Source organism: Aotus nancymaae, unplaced genomic scaffold (genome assembly GCF_030222135.1).
Source record: "Aotus nancymaae isolate 86718 unplaced genomic scaffold, 86718_ANA_hifiasm-v0.15.2.pri h1tg000059l, whole genome shotgun sequence".
NCBI lineage: Eukaryota > Metazoa > Chordata > Mammalia > Primates > Aotidae > Aotus > Aotus nancymaae.
Window position 1 is genome coordinate 26,210,004 of NW_026988473.1, and position 16,563 is coordinate 26,226,566.

At 43.5% G+C, this 16,563-nt stretch overlaps 1 long non-coding RNA gene across 1 annotated transcript in view; it reads right to left on the reverse strand.

The window, feature by feature from the left end:
• LOC135270100 (uncharacterized) overlaps positions 1-13,878 on the reverse strand; it is a 36,873-nt gene extending 22,995 nt beyond the window's left edge. Inside the window, exons 1-3 of the long non-coding RNA XR_010338325.1 lie at positions 13,512-13,878; positions 13,216-13,414; positions 12,918-13,054 (exon numbers count right to left, since the gene is read on the reverse strand). This is a non-coding gene — a long non-coding RNA (uncharacterized LOC135270100). The remainder of the gene's footprint in view (positions 1-12,917; positions 13,055-13,215; positions 13,415-13,511) is intronic.
• Between the last annotated feature and the right edge of the window lie 2,685 nt (positions 13,879-16,563).

The window sequence follows — 16,563 nt, forward strand, 5'->3', positions numbered from 1 at the left end:
TTTAGCACAAAATAGATCCAAAGGATGATTGAAGAGAGAGTTAGGAGGGGCTGTTAAAATGTATAGACCTCCTTAGAGGAAACAAAAAAGAGAAAATGAAATACCCTGGGACTAGTAAGAACAGGATCTATTATGATTATATCTAAAATATTAAAGAGAAGATGCAAACCCAGGTGTCCTGCATCTGCCAGAGGGCAAGAAGGTGCTGGTGATGTACCACAACATATACCCTCAGTCTGCACCATAGGCTAGACAGTTCCGTGCAGTTTATCTGGATCCCATCTCAAGGGCAAAAACAGATTATTCAAGGTCTTTCTCAATTATGCTACTTGGGGCTTTTTCCAAAGGTTCAGAAGGCCATTTAGACAGCACAGGTACAACAGAGAAATTCATGCAGTATATGTCTCCAGACACAAATTCAATAGATAGTGGGTGGAAGTCAGTGGATACATGCCTGGAGCCCCTCAGCCTCTGTAGAAATCATTCTGAGGCACATGTTCATAATTCCTCAGGGGGTCCCCAAAAGTAATTGTACCCCAATTGCCCACAGCAATGACCAGATCATTAATAAACACTCCATTGGCTTTTCTTTCTTCTTTCTTTCTGCTCCCCGAGTCAACCCCCAACATTCAAGTTACACTGCTTTCAAAAAACCCAAATTGAGACACAGAAAACCAACCTTTGGCAGAGAAGCCCAATCACTGACAATCTGCAGCTGAACAAAGAGGAAACATGAGGAATAACCCTTTCTGTCACCTTCCAACCTCTAATGTCCTGCCAGTTCCTCTCAGAAACCAGAAGTGAAAACATCTTGTTGATGTGGTCTGCAGAGACCAGTCTCCTGGGGCCCAGAGAAACATCAAGAAGGGCAGAAAGTAGACTGGGAAGCGCAGATAGCAACTCTTCATCCTAGTCCATTTCTTTTGCCTTTCAGCCTCCATAAAGTCCCTTAACCACTGTGTCATGTCAGGGTGAATTCAATCACACTGTCACTTGCAATCTAAAACTTTAGTTACTACCTGCGTTCTTCTTAGAAGGTAGTGGAAGGAAACATAGGGAAAGATATAATTAACATAAAATACAGCTTCTACGGACCCTGCCATTGGGATTAAGGTTATAACCATACTTTCCTTCTTCTACCACCCATTCTATGCTCTCCATACCTTCTGCCAGCACAATGGTTGAATGTGGTCCTTTACCTGTTGTGACCTAAACCTTCATGGCCACAGGATATGAGTCCTGGGTGGTACTCTCTTTATTTGGAAGCTATAGTTTTCCAGTGATCAGAATTACAAGGCAACACTACCAGGAGGCACTCCTGGTCTTTTATGTTTGGAATTTTCCAAATTTGCAACATAGTCCTTCTTGCTTCCATTGTTCATCAGTGCCCAAATTCTTCCTTAGTAATATAATGACTCTATTCTCTATTGGTTCAAGGATAGGTGCCCATAATGGCCAGAGGCAGGCTCAGCTTGTAATTTATTATAACAATGGCCATGGTCTCCAGGGGAAGCATTCTATCCCTGAGCACTAGGCCCTCCAAATTCATTGAACCAAGGACACAGGAAAGAGAGGCAACAATTTTTAAGTAGGTCATTTCTTAAAATAGTGACAGGGGACACTTTTACCTGTACCCCTGTTTTTCAGACTCGTGCATTCTCTGGATAGAAATGATACCACATGTTGGCTGTTAGCCATACACTGCAGGCTGTAGGGTGACACCCAACCCTCACAGGGTGTTGCCTGCTAGAAGCATAACTGAGGCTTTAGTGGGCTGTTGTGCTCTTATTTCCAGGGCGATAGGCAACCTCTAAAGTGGCTCCCAGTGATACTTGCTTTCAGTTATCCTTGCTCGTGTGTATTTCCCTCTCCTTGAATGTGGGCTGAACCTAGTGATTTGCTTCTAATGAATAGAATATGGCAAAAATTAATGTATGTCACTTTCAGAGATGAAGTTACAAAAGGACTCTGGCTTCTGACTTGCTGCTCTCTCTGACTCTCCTGCTTGCTTGCTCTGATGGAATCCAGCTGCTCTGGTGTGTGTTGCTCTCTGGGGAGGTCCACATGGCAACAAACTGATATCTCTAGTCAACAGCTAGCAAGGACCTGAGGTCTGCCAACGGCCACATGAGTGAGCTTGAGAGTGCTTACTCCCCTAGTCAAGTATTGAGATCACTACACCCCAGCCAAATACCATGTTTGCAGCCTTGTGAGAGACCCTGAGTTAGAGGTACCAGCTTAGCTACACTCAGATGCCTGACCTATAGAAATTGGAAGATGATGTTTGTTGTTTTAAGATGCTAAGTTTGGAGTAATTTGCTATGCAACAATAGACAACTAATACATAAAGCTAGCTCCTTATGGATGAGAGGTTCAATGGAAACACCAGGGAATTCTGCAGTCATGAACCTCGCGCTACACTTTGTTGTTGTTATAAAATGAGCTCCTTGCTTGACGCCAATGTTGGAATACTATGGTAATAGATAAAGCTCTCAATATAGCCCCAAAAGACAGCGCTGCTAGAAGTATTGTAAGTAAGGAAAGAAAATTCTGCAAGTGAAATAGATAGCTTTTCCTATGAAGACAAAAACCTTGCCTTCTCCATAACAGGAGGGATCCGATGAAATCATCTTGCTACCAGGTAGTTGGCTGTTCCCTTGGGAAATGGTACCACATTAGAGGATTATACTGGCTTCTTTTTTGTGGCACAACAGTCTTAGCAATGGGGATAGCCTGATAAGCCTTGATAAGGGGGTGTCTTTTTGTTATATATATGCATAAATACCATCCATCTTAGCTGGCATGAGCATTTTGCACGTGGAACAAGCACAGGGTTATCTAAAAGAGAGACTGATATCTCTTAGACATATCGTCTTGTCCATCTGATTACTCAGCACACCATCTACAGTAAATGCCCTCAGTAAGTATATATATGAGACACAGGTATCTTCACACTTTGTACCCATTCCCAGAGATCCATATACAGACTTCTTCCCAGACCTCCTAGTCACCCATCTTCCAATTCTGCTTTTTCCATGTCCTTGAACTTCCAAAAGTTTTACCCACCTGGAAGATTCACCATCATCACTATTTTTTAGGGCCACCCCTGAGTAGGTCTGTAAGTAGTGGCCAGGACTTCTGGCCAGAACTTCTGGCTCCAGAACACCTTGGAGACCTATGTATAAACTGATCTGTCATTGCCATCAGAAACTTCTCATGAGCCATAGACATGCTTTCAAGGAGAAGGAGTGTCATGGGCACCTAGGCCATCTACTTATCCAGGTTACTTGTGTCATTCAGAACACAGGGGCTTTCTGATTTTCTATTTGTACTCCAAGTGGGATACTCAAAGCTTTTCATTTGTTCTTTTCTCTGTGAATATTCTGCAGGGTTTTCAGAGGTAGCCAGCTCACACCATAAGTTTTGCAATCATTATTGTCACTGAAGATTCATGGCTCCTGATCTGAAAACACAATGTCCTTCATGCGTATTACTCACCATCCCATGCCACAACGGGTGATGATTTAAGTAATTGTGAGGCCACTGCAAACCACGATAACCATTGCCCCTCCCCATGCCACGAGATAGTGTGCTTATGTGTGCTTAATGAATGTGTGAGCAACCTAATCTCAGAATCCCATTTTGAGGGGTGTTTCTTTGGGCTACTTCCAGTACCATTTACTCTAAGTGTTCCATCAGGAAACAAATAATTCCTTGATACAGGAGATTAGGAGAGTCTAATGATGGCATTAGTTATAAATGTGTGGCTGGGATAGTAAAGAACTCTGGGGTTGGCAAATGAGGAAGCCGCTGCACTCCTGGGTCTGAGGAGAATGAGAGTTGGAGGGGTTCCCAGAACCTAGTAGATCTCTAGCTGTGGGGGTCAGCCTGCTTTGGCAGAAGAGCATAGCCATTGTCAACCTGAGGTCTTGCAGAGAGGGAGCTGGGGAAATAAATACCCTGACCACACTCCCATACTGCCTTCCAATTCCCTCCCTTGCTTGCCATTGGTCAAGTCCAACCAAAAGTTAGAGAGCATGGAAGGCTGGTGATGCAGTACACAGATGTCAGCCTGCAGGGTCACAGAGCAGGTGGGAAGGGTGGCAGGTGTGTCTGGAGGGCAGAGACTGTTCAACACACTTCTAGTCCCACAGACTGGTTTGTCCTCCCAAGAAGTAGAAATGGAGTTCCCCTAAAGAGAAAGAGCTCCATTTCTACTGCTGTCTCTGTCGGGCCTTCAGTTTCCTCATCTGTTAAAGGATACATTGGATTAGATTTCCTGCTTTTCAAGCTGTTTTAGAACCAGTGGGTATATGGGCCTAGGCAGAAGTATACTAAGAATAAAGGTGGACTGCAATTTTTGCTCAAAGATTACAGATGTGTGGTTGCCACAGTCACACATTTTAATGGAAAAGATTCATTATTTTTTAAAAAATATGTTATGAGATAGAATACAATGTTCTAATGGATTCTCGAAATAAAATGAAGTTAGAGTGGTGTAGTTTAAATATCAACCCCATTCCCTCCTAGGGAAATGTGTCACTGTTATCTGCTATTAGGCCGGTTTTGGTGGAGAAGTTTGAGAATTGCTAGATGATTCCTAGGATTTCCTCCATATTTGATAACCAGAGATTCTTAGATTCAAACTTCTCCTACCCTAGAGTTCCATTCCATGAGAACCTGAATTCATTTTTCAAGTGGCCCCAAATAGAAAGGCTCACTTAGAAAGATATGAAGCTCCCTCAAATGTGTGTCTGAGTTTGAGTCCACCCAACTCAAACTCCAAGCCCTACCCAGAAATACCTTAGAGGAATGCAATGTTGCCCTTTGTTTGACTTTCTAGCCATGAGCTGCTCCCTGGAGGGCTGCTGGTGTTATGGAGAGCCAAGAGCTGGTTAGAAAAGTATAAAGGGTGAAGGACAAGAAGACATTGGCATCTGGGGGTGTCAGAGCAGAATCAGAAAAGGACATAACAAGATGAAAGTGGGAACAGAGAAGTTTGACAGTTGGTCATGGGGGTGTAGAAAGAACCAAGGAGGTGGTGGATTTATTTTAGGATTTGTACTGAATTTTGTTATTGTTTCAACAGGGCAAAAGGAAATAGACCTAAATCCATCCAGCTTACCATTATTTATTGGCTCTGTGTCAGGTACTGTGCTAAGAATAAACAAAAGCACCGGGATCAAGATGAGTCCTTCAACTTGCAGGCACTTACATTCTAGTAGGAGAGAAAATAAGACAGAAAGAAGCAGATTGATTTAGCAATTCTAATACTGATAAGCAGTGTGAATAAACAATGCTATGGGATAGGCAGGGGTTCTTGAACTTTCCCTGTAAAGGTCATATTTTCAGCTTTGTGGGCCATCTCTCTTGCTGCTCCTCATACATGGAACTCAATGCTGCTGTTGTAGCACAAAAGAAACCATAGAAAATGTGTAAATAAATTAGAATAGATTTGACCCATAGACAATAATTTGCCAATCTCTGAGACAGAGTTAAGCTGGCTGAGAGTGGGGCAGATGTCAAGCAAGGCACCTTAGGGACCTGACTGATCAGAAGAGGCCAGTCATGGGTTACCTGAGCATCTCAGGTAGGACAACGAACACTTCCAGAAGCCCTGCAGTGAAGGGACTCAGCACATTCCAGGGTCAGAAAGAAGATGGACATCTAGAGTATATTAAATAAAAAATGAAAGAAGAATGAGGTGATAGCACTGAGGTAGGATGCCACTGAGTCTGGAGTTTTTCCAAAATATGACAAGAAGTCACTGGAGGGTTTTAATCAAAGTGATGACCAGAGAGGCTGGGTGCTTGTCAGAATGACAAAAGAAAGTAGCAATTTTCCATTTCCAGAGCACCTAGTTAGTGCTTGACACATGGAAGTACCTAATATATCTTCTTGTGTATCAGTTGATAAAGCATTGAGCTTCCAGGGGGTCATCAAACCCTGGAATAGAAGGGATTCTAGAAGATATCTAGCTCACCTCCCCTATTTTATAGATAAGTATATTGAAACCCAGAGTGCTTTGCCCACCATAAGTCATCAGATTGGGACTGGAACTCTAAGGAGAGAATTGCAGCAGAGAAGCATGCTCAGATGACAAAGCATTTGTTGTGTGAAGGACAGGATGATTTTGGATGTAGGGTAATGATGTCACAGCTATGTCAATATTGGGTCCAGCCCCACGCGGACTCAAGGTGAGAGTTCTAGGAAAAGACAAGCTGTGAGAAAAATCTGAGCGGGGAAGATTTCCAGTTGTCATGGAGCTGAGCCTTGAGTGCAGAGGAAGCCTTGGATATAAGGGTTCTCCTAGTGGTTGCAGGCTGAAGAATCATGGCCAGGAGACTCCACTCAAGAGCCAGAGGTGCACAGGAGGCAAATGGCACCAAATGGAAATGACAAGGGCTTGTTTAGGAGCATATTTGACATACCCCTAAGAATGTTCAGAAATACTTGGGTGACACTTTGAGAAGAGGCAAAGTATGACTTGCAGGTGGGGCCAATGAAATATGATTTATGGCTGTCAACTGCACCCTACCTTTGCCACCCAGACTCATGTCTTCTTGGGGAAACACAAGTCATGTTTCAAATTCATGTGAGACTACAGAGACCCACATCTCTGCCCATCCAGCAAATATATCTGTCATCGCCATAAGTATCTACTACCTCTTCCAAAATATTGGTTATTCTTGGAGCCAGTACAAGTACTATTAATGACCCCAGGTCTGTCCCAGTAGCAAACTTTGGCAACCTGACACACTGGTCTGGGCAGGATGGTGAGAGATGAGAGTCCCACATTTTCTGTGGAATATAGCTGGGATGGGCAGCAGGAGGGCTATGCTCAGGGTCTTAAAGTCAGAGTTCAAAAGATGAGGCTCCTACTGAAGTAGGGAAGTGGGGTCTCAGCAGGTTGAAACCCTGCTGCCCCACTGACCAGGACAGCCTTCCTCTCACCCCTGGGCTAGAGCACAACAAAGCTATCTTTCTATTTTTAGAATAGAAAACTGCTATGAACTGTACTTTCCAATTTTCAAGCCCTTGCCTGGGCTCTATTTCTAGTGACCAACTGGAAAATAACTGTCATTCTGCATGGACATATTTGAAATTTGGCCAGTGGTTTTACAGTCCACTCCCTGGAGAGGGATAGCAAGATAGATTTGTTTCCAAACAATGACAGGGCTGTGCTGTTAGGAGAATGTCATCCTGCAGTCTGCAGAGAATGTTAACCTCCACAGTGCCAATCCCACTACCTTCCAGCCACAGGGAAATTTGAATTGTATTGTTTCTCTCCAAGATTCCATTACAGACCCTGGGGCTTTCTGCTAATGAAGATGATGAAAATTCAGGTCATGTAAATAAGAAAAGTTAAAGTTCCCAGAAAACAGTGCTGGCTTTTTTGTGACTTTTTCCCGATGTGTTCTATTTCCAACAGGAATTATTAGCTGTGATAGAAGAGGGGCTTACTCCTTTACTATGAATAAAACTGGGCATGAAACCTGCTGAATGGACCTGAATTCCTCTGACTAGATAGGAACTAAGCTTGCACTGGGAAAAAGTGGGACAAAGACACGGAAACCAACGTCAGGGGAAGCATTAGGAGATGGGTGTTCATGGTGGGACTGGTGACACCAAAGCAGTTAAAGGGCATCAGTGTTGTTAGCCTGATAGGATAATTTCATACCTGGGATTATTCAAATGATTTTGAAGATGCCTCCACTCCTAGGAGATAGAAACTGTACTCTCTTTCTGAGGATAACTCATCTCTTTAAACTCAGGTACATTCCATGAAAATGGGCAATGTCTCTGGAGGGCCTAGGGCCTGGCTTTTCAAACTGCAGTGCATGTGCCCCTGGGATTACACAGATTATGAAAGATACACAAAGCTTAGAAAAACAGGGTGTATGTTTCCAAAGCATTCACTTTACTTGCAGATAGGTGGTTTAAAAAGAAAGCTAAGATATATAATGTTTATGACCACTAAGTATGTATCAAAAGTCTTTTCAGTATTGGGAAAATGTCCTACATTGTGAGCCCTGCCTCAATAAAGTAGAAGCTGGAATCTACCATTCCATCATCCCTTGTAGCTGGGTTATAGGCTGGGTCTTAGGTTGTGCCATGCAGACACAACAGTGGAAAACTTCAATTTGGCCAAAAGCAATATGAGGAAGGGGCCTTGAGGAATCTGTTTGGGCAGGACTGTGACAGAGCCTCTGTATCCAGTCCCCAGTGGGATCAGAGCAAGCACCTCTGTCTGGGGCAGGCTGGGGTATTTGTGTCCAAGGCCAACAGCACTGAACATTTGCTGTGGCAGCCCCTGGGGATTGGCTTGATCATGTTTCCAGTATGTGGGGAGCTCAATGCTCTAGATTTCCTGGAAGATCCACAGTTGTCCTCACATTCTTGTTTTGCCTGAGCTACCTAGAATGGACTCCATTGTTTTCAACCAAGAACTAACTGTAAATGATTCACATGAACATAGTATGGAATCAAACTCAAGATTCACATGCATCTTAAAAATAAACATAAAATGTCAATGGAATGTTACACTCGTGTCGGGCACTTTGGGCTTTTTACATGTTTTTTTGCTTCTTAGGGACATATTTGGTGGAAATGTGAAGATTTCTGGCCTGAGGTACAGGCATAGGGGGGAAAAAAAATGAGAAATAGGAAGTAGGTAGAACCAAGGGAAAAGTTACAGAGAAAAAGACAAATAAGCAAAGGAAATATTTGTGAACATAGCTGCCTGCCTTAAAAAGTCCAAGGCATACAGTATTCCATGTGATCCTCGTGTCAACCTTGTTATGGTTCCCATTTTACAGATGTGGAATCTGAGTCTACACAGAGAGACTATGGGATTTGCAGGAGAATATGTAGGTGGAAGGCAGCAGAGGCCAGTATTGAAGCTGAGCCACTGCCGTCAATTCCAATTCTTTTCCCACTCTGTCACACAAATGGGGAGGCGCTGTGGTTTTTGGCCTTGTTTTTCCAAAGAGTAAAGGAAACAAGCTCAGAGAGCAAGAACCAAAGTGTTTCTTTCCTGCTTCCCTATCCAGTGTAACTTCTTTCTAAAACTTGGCCCTACTACTTTGTGCAGGTCAGTCTGACAGAGGTGGCTCTGCTTGTGTCTTATGGGGTCACATATTGAAATCCTCCTCCCCTGAACAGCAGGCCTCAATGTCTGCAGCAAAGCGTAAACGATGTCTACGTCTTTGGCCATACACAGCTCCCAGGGTGCTGTTGGCTTTGGCTGGAGCAGCCTACTTCCTCCTCCCTAACCGTCCCTCTCATTATACATTGTCACAGAGGCCTGGGTCTCACACACACGGGCTTTGTCTGGAGTAACACATGCCAGAGGGGTCTGGAAATGTGAGCCGGGCTGCTGAGAAAACAGCACGACCTTTTTAAAAAAAATTCTAATTTTTATTTTAGGTTTTAGGGTACATATGCAGGATGTGCAGGATTTTTACATAGGTAAATGTGTGCCATGTGGTTTGCTGCACAATCAACCCATCACCTAGCATTAAGTCCAGCATGCATTAGCTATTTTTCCTAATGCTCTCCCTCCCTCAACCCACCTGACAGGCCCCAGTGTGTGTTGTTCCCCTCCCTGTGTCCATGTGTTCTCATTGTTCAGCTCCCACTTAAGAATATACAGTATTCAGTTTTCTGTTCCTGCATTAGTTTGCTGAGGATAATTACTTCTAGCTCCATCCGTGTACCTGCAAAAGACTAGATCATATTACTTTTTATGGCTGCATAGTATTCTATGGTGTATATGTACCACATTTTCTTTATGTAGTCTATCATCGATGGGCATTTGTGTTGATTCCATATCTTTGCTATTGTTAATAGTGCTGCTATGAACATATGCATGCATATATCTTTGTAATAGAATGATTTCTATTCCTTTGGGTATACACCCAGTAACAAGGTTGCAGAGAAATAGGAATGCTTTTACATTTTTGGCAGGAATGTAAATTAGTTCAACCACTGTGAAAGATGGTGTGGCAATTCCTCAAAGATCCAGAACTAGAAATACCATGTAAACCCACAAGACCTTTTGGAAGCCAGTGTATCACCACATGGCCTGTGCTCACTGGGGCAGCTTGAGGCCAGGTTGGGGGAAAGAGAAGAGGAGAGACTCAGCCCTCCTCAGGGCCTGCACCCAGAGCTTCTGGCCAAGGGGCATTAAAGCCCAACTGTCACAATGTGTTCTGACCACACTATAACAAAACACCATCAACTGGGTGGCTTATACAACAGAAATTTATTTCTCACAGTTCTGGAGGCTGGGAAGTCCAAGATCATGGCACCAGCAGATTTGGTGTCTGGTGAGAGCCCACTTGCTGGTTCATGGACAGCCGACTTTTCGCTGTGTCCTCACATGGCTGAAAGGATGAGGAGACTCTCTGGGGCCTCTTTTATAAGGACACTAATCCTTTGATAAGGGCTCTACCTGCATGGCCTAATCATCTCTTCCAAAAGGCCCCACTTCTAGTATCATCACCCAGGTGGTTAGTATTTCAACTTATGGATTTTGGGGGGACATAAACATTCAGAGGCACCAAGGCTGTTTGTGAGTAGAAAAGAGAAGGTGGAAAGAAGATGAGGTGAGTGATGACTCCAGTGTCCCTAACTCTACTGCTCATAACTATGGTAACCGTTCATTGAGTACTCAACCACATGCCAGACTTTCTGTTGGGCACTTTACGAACTTATTCAATCTTCAACAGAACCTGGAGACAAGCATTATTATTATCCCTGAGGGTTTCAGATGAAGATCCTGACACTTATGGCATTTGCCCAAAGTCACACAAGTAAAGAATGACAGAGCAGAGATTTGAGAGCAGGTCTTGCAGATGACAAAAGCTATATTAGATTAAGTTATCAGCTTTTGAGTTCTTGTTGGCTCACAAAACAAATAGACCTTCTAGAACAGGGTAGTAGGGTGAATTGAAAATCTTTTGTCTTCCCACAATTGTGTGAGTATTGAGCATCTAAATCCAGGTGGAACTTCTTAGCGAGGTGGAACTTCTTAGCGAGACTACTGAAGAGTCAGCCACAAGTTATTAAATATGCTTTGAGAGTTCTGCCCATCTGTAGTTCCTGTAGGCTCCCAAACTGTCAACAGATTAATCACATTCATACCAGACAAACCTGGCTGGTTGGATTTTATTTCATTGTCATACAGCACCAAGTCAGCATGGGCTGCTACTATTTCAGTGCTCATTTTCAAGGCTGGGTTATGGTCTCCCACATCCTCAAATCCTTCATCACTCTGTGGGTGGAAGGGGGAGTACTTTTTGTCATTGTACATAGATTTTTTTTCTCCACACTCTACCCTACTCCCCTCGTCCTAAGGATCATCTTTCTGACTTACAGGGGAGAAGTGGAAGTAGATACAGAGAAAATATCACACTCTTTTGTTTGTCAAAAAAGAAGAGTACCAACTTGAGAGAGTACCTCTCTCAAATCAGTTCATCTCTTTGTTCCTCAGCCTCAGAAGAGGAAATAGGAGAAGGATTTTTCAAATAACTCATGCAAATGGCCAGGTTCATAGGTCTCAAACTACATGCTATTTATGGAGCCAGACAGAAATCCAGAACACCAGGGTTACACATATGTGGCCAAAGCAGACATTGCTAATCAATCACGGCACTCCTCTGCACCAGGATGTGGCTCTCAAGTGTTCCTGGAGAGACTGCTGTAGGCAGTCATTACCAGTCAATCAGAGAATGCAAGAGAAAAAGTATATTTTAATGTGAACCAGTCTTTGGTCTTCTTATGGTTAGGAACATTACCTTATGAAAACATTTGCTCCCACCTCATCAATAACCTTACATAATGTAATCAGGATAGCCTTCAATGTTTGTTGAATGCATAAATGAATGAAATAATGAATTAATGTAGCTATTTAGACAGATGTTACTAAGTCTTTTACTTCTGGGCACCACCCTCTCCTCCTGGGTAGTAGCCTTTGACTAAGATGCTGAAATCTTCTGGTTGTGAACTTGTAGTTTGTTCACAGAGATCCTCTCTTGCTGCAATAGCTTTTATTTTTATTTTTATTTTTTTGAGATGGGGTCTTGCTCTGTCACCCAGACTGGAGTACAGTGACGTGATCATAGCTCACTGTAGCTTCCAACTTCTGGGCTCAAGCAATCCTTCCACCTCAACCTCTCAAGTTGCTGGGACTACAGGTGTGTACCACCACACCTGGCTATTACTATTATTATTATTGCTGTTGTAGAGATGGGAACTCACTATGTTGCCTAGGCTGGTCTCAAGCTCCTGGCCTCAAGCAATCTTCCCACCTCAGCCTTCCAAATTGCTGGGAATATAGGTGTGAACCAGCACACCCAGCCTGCTGCAATTGTGTTACATTATTTTTACACTAATCTTAACGCTGTGGATCTTGTATACCAGTGTCCCACAAAGCTGTTAGTGAAATAATCCTTTCTACCTATACCTTCCCTGTACCTTCAACTGTAAGAGTCAGACAAGAATCCATTGAGCCTAAGCCAGAGGACCCACTAGAATGACAGACACTGGGGTGGATTTTCTCAGGCCCTCAATGACTAAGTCTTTGTTCCCCAGCCAACCTTCTCTTCTTGAGTTGTTCTTGCCTTGGGATGAGTTCTCTTCCTGGAGGTACCACATGCAAATAGCCTTCTAAGAGACGTGCCCCATCAGTTTCGCAGAACTTCCTAGTCAGACTGAATTCCAACAGTGAATAGAGTTTAAACCCAATCTATCACCCTTCCCTCTTTACCCTTACATGAGGGAGATGATTTTTACTAGTTATTGCTAAATAACAAACCACTGCAACATTTAGTGATTTAAAACAACAACCATTCCTTATTTCTTGTAATTCCACAGGTCAGCTGGGTGATTCTGCTGATCTTGGCTGTACTCACCTTGTGCTGTGGTCAATTTGTGAAGTGACAGGAATAACTGGTCTAGAATGGCCTTGGCTGAATGTGGCTCTCTTCTCTGTGCCTCTGACTTCCTTCCAGCAGACTAGTCTGGGCATGGTCTCATGATGAGGGCAGGGCTTAAGGAGGGCAAGCAGAAATGAACATGTGTTTTTCAAGCTTCTGTTGGGGGTTAAGGCAAGTTACATGACTAAACCAAGAATCAATGTGGGAGGGTACTATCAAACAGGTGGCCTCAGGGGAAAATGAAAAACTGCGGCTGTTAATGCAATCAACTTACCACACCATGAAAGGGAATGTAACTTCATCAGTGCGAAACATTTGAAGTAGATCCAGTCCCTCTCTTATGATGAGGAAAGTTTCAAGCCAGTGACAATCATGCTTCAGATGAATGTCTCAAAATCAAAGGTCTCAGTTGAATCTCTCCGGTAGTGAGCCGGCTTCAGCTTTGGTCAGTCTGCCTGGCATCCCTCTAGAGCCTCAGCAGATAAAACAAGAATGAAGAACTTTCCTGGATATCCCAAGCTGCCATTAAGGTCCTCAGTTACTTCCTGTCTGTGTCTTAGAAGTACTTACTTTGTATCCACAGTCACACAGAAAGCTGACCTCTCATTGTTCCCAGACTCTTAGCTCTGGTACCAAACTTGGCCAGCTCAATCTGGACACCCCTCCACTTGCTTAGATTTCCACAGCAGCTGTCAGCATCTGGTGGGAGTGACAATTCATTTTAGTGCTTCCAAAAGCTTACTACCTATCTGGTTCCCGCTGCAAGTCTTCAGCCAATGCAAGTTCTCCACCTCAACCTCAACAGGGAAAGCATTCAGAAAACCCAGATGATTTTGTCTTTCTAAATGCTTCATTATTTCCCTCACTCCCCCATGGAACAGCTGAGTCTTATTGGATATTTGATCATTCTCATGAGATCGGCTTGATGGCCCTGCTAGCATGATTGTTTGTAGCAAGATTGCAAATTGGCAATCACCTTTTGGGAATCATTTCAATTGGAGAGATCTGAAAAACGTAGGTCTTTGTAGATTTCCACTTTTGGGTAGAATCCTTGGTTCAAGGACAGACAGTAGGATTTTTTAAATCTCCTGTTTCTCAGGTGGGCAGAACCAATCCTAGTTGCCTTTCCCGCTAAAGGGAAAAAGATGTCGACTCACATGTCTTCACACATCACTCCAGGTAATTACTAACAGATCAGAATTAGCAAATTAAATGAAAACTATTTACCATCTTGGGTCTGACTGGACCAAAGATTCTAAGGTAGAAATGAATAAACCAAGTTGTTATGGGTTGAATTGTGTCTCTCCAAAATTCATATGTTGAAGTCCTACTGCCAATACATCAGAATGTGGCCTTATTTGGAAACAGGGTCTTTGCAAGTGTGATTAGTTAAGATGAGTGTATAGTGATGTAAGATGGGCCTGTAGTCTAATATGATTGGTATCCTTATAAAAAGGGGGAACGTTGGACACAGACACACAGAGGAGAACACCATATAAACATGAAGACTGGGCTCTATAAGCCAAGGAATGTAAAAAATCTCCAGCAAACCAGAAGCCAGGGAAGAGGCATGGAACAGATTCTCCCTCACAGCCCTCAGAAGGAACCAACCTGCAGATACCTAGATCTCCAAATTCTAGACTCCGGAACCGTGAGACCATAAATTTCTCTTGTTAGGTCATTCCATTTGCTGTACTTTCTATGGCAGCCCTAGAAAACTAATACACAGGTCAAAGGAAAGCTTGCCTATTGGATGCAGAAAAGGCAACTTGAAGATCAGATAGGTAAGTTCTCTCCCCTCAGCCACACATCATTTCATAAATAAAGAAACCAAAGCCCAGAGAATTTGCAGGCTTTGATCAAAGTCACTGGGTCAGCCGAAATCAGAGCTGAGATTTAACTGACATTTGACTGTCACTTCCCCAGTGCCAAGTTCCATACACACTTTAGTTATTTGCTTACATATCTTCCGGTTTACCATGATGCCCTGAGAGCAGGGACCATAGTCCTGGAATCCAGCATGGGGCCTCTCCTATAGCAAGCTCTAAATAATATTTGTTAATAATACTTAATATTTCCAGCAAGTACCACAAGGGTAATCTTCATGCTGACCCAAGAAACAGTCCTTCTCCAAAAGTAACTTCTATAACAGAGAGAGAACAGAAAGCAAGACGCTCTATGTGTCAGGCTGCAGACAGCAACTCCCAGTGGACCTCAAGTAATCAAGCCCTGTGCAGTTAGCCTGGGCCAAGTGGCCTCTTCTGCTGACAATATGGTGCTCAGAGAGGAGTAAGCCACTAAGCAATGCCTGCCAGCCTCCCTCCAGCTCTTGGCCATCTCCTTCAGCAGCTACAAATTTATGTCTCTTCCACAACTGAGGGCCTTAGATGCTTTTTAAGGGCAGAAACCTTCTAATTTATCTATATATTTTCCATATTTTCTGGGGCCCAGAGTTTGGCTCACATCATGGCAGATGTCCAATGAATGTGTGTTGGCTTGGACCAAACTCCTATGCAGTCGCCTAGCTGTTGAGCAAAAAGAAAGGAAAATTTGCCAAGTGTTAACTTGCTAAAAATATACCTTTGAGGGGAATCTCATGCCTTGTTATTTGTAATTCTTCCTTCGAAAGTGTGAACAGTGTTGAAAAGAAATCATCATCAAAATGATACTTTTCAACACGTAAAATGTCTGTCGGATTTAGAGAACAAAGCTTCATTTAGTCCTGTCTCTGCAGGAAAATCCTTCATAAGGCATGCTCAAGACGTACATTTTACATTGTGCTTGATTTTCCACAATAAACAAGTGCTTTTAAGAGCTGAGGTGTCAAACTCATTTTATACAGATAACAAGTTACAAAGATCATGATTATATCAAATATATTTGTGAGGTGATTTTCCACTGAGATCAAATCAATTTTTTGTGCTTTTATAGTTGAAATGGATTCTGAGGAACAGAACGCAATTTTTAAAAAATTGAACTGATAGGAAATCAGAATTGGCTTCATTCATGACAGTTGTGCAAGATTTGCTAAGATTGGAAGGAGGGAGTCACTAGAGGCCATTTGGTCCAGGACCAAAGTTGGCTACATAATTGTGGTACCTAAAGTGAAAATGAGGCTTAGCCATGGCAGATAATTCTCTCTTTCCCACAGCCTGCCTATCCTCAGCCTACAGCGCCCCTACCAAGGGATTGCAACCTCCACATCGAAACACACCTGTTACATGGATGGGAGTGGGTGAGAAGGCCCCATCCAGTAGCCTTCCGAATGTATCACCGTGCCAGCCCAGGATAGGGACAGCACTGCCATGCTCTTTCCCAAGATGCCACAGTGCACATGCCCAGAGGAGCCTCTCCCACAACTGCTCCCAGGTCCCTGCAGCAGGCAGAGGGTGTGGGCAGAATGTTGCCTCCCTGTCTGCCAACCTGACCTAGCAGCCACCCTGAGGGAAGGGTAGCAGCTGTCATGGAGCAGAGAGTGGGGAGGAGGTAGGGTGGAGTCTGGGATGCTAAGGGCCCAAACAGAGGGTGGTAGGAGGCAGGACCATGAGTGAGCTCCCTTGTCCCATGAGACACAGGACACACATTGAAAGATAAATTAAGAACTGTCATTAAACCCCAAGCA